The sequence below is a fragment of the Trachemys scripta genome, chromosome 9, assembly GCF_013100865.1.
Source record: "Trachemys scripta elegans isolate TJP31775 chromosome 9, CAS_Tse_1.0, whole genome shotgun sequence".
NCBI lineage: Eukaryota > Metazoa > Chordata > Testudines > Emydidae > Trachemys > Trachemys scripta.
This window is the reverse complement of record NC_048306.1, coordinates 24,052,690-24,056,058: the sequence shown is the minus strand read 5'-3', so window position 1 is coordinate 24,056,058 and position 3,369 is coordinate 24,052,690. Positions and strand designations below refer to the sequence as shown.

Here is a 3,369-nt window from a genome sequence, read left to right as displayed (position 1 = left end):
GAGAAATATGCATGTGTCATCGTCGAGTCAGAAGCTGGCAGCAATGACACCCACACACATTATAGAAAAAAGTGTACTTTGTATTTTGAATGACTATTTTCTGACTCCAAAAATTTTTGCCACAAGAATTTCCCCACTTTTGATCTTGGAAACCTAATCATTTAAATCTAAGTCAATGGCAGAGTTGAGACTCGAGCTGAGGTCTCCTGACTCCCAGCTCCATCTCTAATACCTGGGCAATGCCCTGCTCAAAATGAATGCTTTTTTGGTATTTATAGCCCATAAGAATGTTCAGAATCCAATCAGCTCATTCCATAACCCTGACAGTCACACACCTTGTGATAATGGGCTTTCCTATGGGACAGAAGAGAACTTCATTTTTTTAAAGTTTCTAACTAAAAATAAATAAATAAAGGCTTTTGTGGGTGCTTAATAACTGTTAACTCAGCAACCTCCCCTGGTTTCTTTTCATGTCAGAGCAACTTTGTATTCTCAGCCCAACTGAGTTACAGCTTCTTATGTGCCCCTCACAGCTCTTTTAGTCTTCCTCAAATGACTTGATGAAGACCCAAGTCTGGACAGAAAGACAGGCAAGGCAGTGACCAAAAAACCAAACTGAAACAATCATATAGGAGTTTATGTTGGGCAACTGTACCTCCTTCCTCTCAGTCCAATTCCACTTTTCGAGTTGCACGCATTTGGGGAAATCGCAGGGGTCAGCAAACTTGCAGTACAATGGATGAGCCTGACCCTGGGAAAATCACCTTCAGGATCATGGTATCTCCCTTGCCAGGTAATAGGCAGGCAACATTACCAAGTAATTAAAGCGGGACACCTGAATTCAGGACTCTTGAGTTCTACTCCCAGCTCTACCACTGATTCACTATGTGACCTTGATCAAGTCACTTGACCTCTGCATGTGCCTGTTTGTCCACATTTGAAAGTGACTTGACATTTACGTTCCTTCATGACGGAGGACAGATCTCAAAGTAGCTTGGATTTTGGTTTAGACTGTTGTTGTTTTTTTTAAGCATTATAAAATTCAGTTTTTGTTGACCAATCTTTTTCTGAAGGACTTTATGGATGACTGAAAAACTAGGTAGGTTTGTAATACCAGATAACAAGGATGTGAATCCTAATGGATAGAGAAGGCAGGTGGATTTTACTTCTGTTGAGACGGCTTAACACACTTTGGTGTGTTTGTTTTCTTGAAACTTCTTTAACTAGAACACCAGACAAACAGTTGGAAGAAAAGCTCTCTCTGTTAAAGATTCAATGCCCACACCTATCAGTAGAGACCTGGCAACTCCCTGTCCCCATCCAAATGAGACCTTCAGCAAAACCAGAAAGACAAAACTGAACATGCTAAAAATTAATAAGCCAGCACTTTAAAAAAAATTGAAAAACAAATATAGAACACACACAGTTTATGCAGCAGAAAGCAGCAAAACAGGATAATTTTTTTTCCACCTGCTTGCCTTAAAAACAGGGATAATATAACTTGCACAGGAGTGTGTTGAGAGGCTTAGTTAATATTTATCAGGTGGCTAGGAAATCCTTAGCAGAGCAGCGCCATAGAAGGGCAAAGAATTGTTAGAATCTTTTATTATTAGCAATAGCCGCATGTCTCACATGGCAAACATATAGAGAAAGTCCTGCGCTATTTACAGCCCAATGACAGACCCAATCCTAGGGCATAGCTTAACTCTGTCCTGCAATCTGCACCTCTAGAATGACCGTCCCAAACGCCAAGGCTTTAAATAAAAGCTCAGCCCCAGGGAGCACACTTAATAAAGGTACAAACTCCCTTTGTGCCCATTCCAATTTGCTATTGGATCTTCTCCTGCATAGCTCTGCAGCTCCAGCAGCTTCTCCAGAGCTTTGACCAAGCAGAAAAAAATAGGAGATTGCTGGGAAACTCAAATCACGCCAGCAAAACGCGGACATCTGGCAGGGCTGGCGGAGAATGATGCAGGAAGGGTTAAAGTGTCATAAAGGGTCATAAACACAGGAAACACCCGCATACTACACAGAATCCTGTTAGCTGACTACAAAATGGCTCGTCCCTGCTAGCACTTGGCCACGTGCCTCTGATGGCCAAAGCATTCTCATCCGCTACAAAATACACAGGGAACAGAGAGACATTTGACTTTCCAGCTTTCATGAGCAAAAGACATGGAATAAACATTATCAATCTACTTGTACATTTTAACACCTAGTTCTAACGTCCTGGGAAGATCCCAGCCATGTCCCTGAGCAGGATTTTAAATTAACTAACAGAGAGCAGTCTGGATCCGGAGAATCCATGTCAGATCTTCTGAGCTCACTACAGGCTAGGCCAGGACTTTGGGAGTTTAATCTGTGCATCATGAATACCCACACAAACAATAAACTACCTAATCACTATCCTATCTCAATGCTTGAAAACTTGAGGAGCTTTTGGACATATAGGATGGAATATTAATTAATATATAATTTAGCAAGAGCAACACAGGACTGGGGTAGCAGAGGACAGCAGGTCACGAGTGAGGTGCACCAGCAAAGTTGCGTGAAGTGCCAGGTCCAGGACATAGCAGGGGCCTGCAGGTCAGGACCGAGGTGTAGCATCCTAGCAGTAGAGACATGAAGCTTTTATGGCGCCTGCTCACCACTCTGCTTTTCTTGCCATCACTGCTAGCAGCCTCTTGTTTTCAGGGGCATCCCGAAAGGTACCTGAAATGAGCCCACATAATTCATAGCTTCCCTCAGCAGCCTGGCCTATGCATGAGAAATCCAGTCATTGCCACAGATGTTTATAAGAATGATGCAAGCTTCTAGGTGAGCGGCATCCTGCAGGAACACGTCAGGCAGAATCTAGCTCTGGAGTAAGTGGACCCAACTCCACTGATGTCAATAGTTACACCAGAGCTGAATTTGGGCCATTTGCATTGCTACTCACACCCTCTGGAAATAGAAGAAAAATCTGCAGGAGCTGAAAAGAATCTGATTTCTGTAGATTTACAGAAAATTCTTTAGCCATCTCCCGCCCCCCAAAATCAGGTCTTTTCCGCATGACACGGGAGTATTTTGTTACTAGAGGGTATGCTGGCAGGAAGGCCACTGGGCACTATCTGATGGGAACATACTGCCACTCGGTGGCTGTATTTAGAAATGCAATGACTCCCAGATACCCTGGAAAAGGGCTAGACTGGCTTTGTCCATGCAACCTCCCTAGTCTAAAGTAAACCAAGAACTAAAGTTAGAGGAAAGGTAAATGGACCCTACAAAATTACATTTTATTTTTCGAGAGAGGAACCTTTACTCTGATTTTTTTTGAGACTGAAACAGCAATGTTGCTCCAAACCCAGAACAATGATGGGTTATGTGGGG

General features: G+C 43.0%; 1 non-coding gene across 1 annotated transcript; it reads right to left on the bottom strand.

Moving 5' to 3' along the window:
• Positions 1–628: 628 nt before the first annotated feature.
• On the bottom strand, positions 629–800 carry LOC117883450. The gene has a single exon (XR_004647270.1). It is a non-coding gene; the product is annotated as a U1 spliceosomal RNA (small nuclear RNA).
• Between the last annotated feature and the right edge of the window lie 2,569 nt (positions 801–3,369).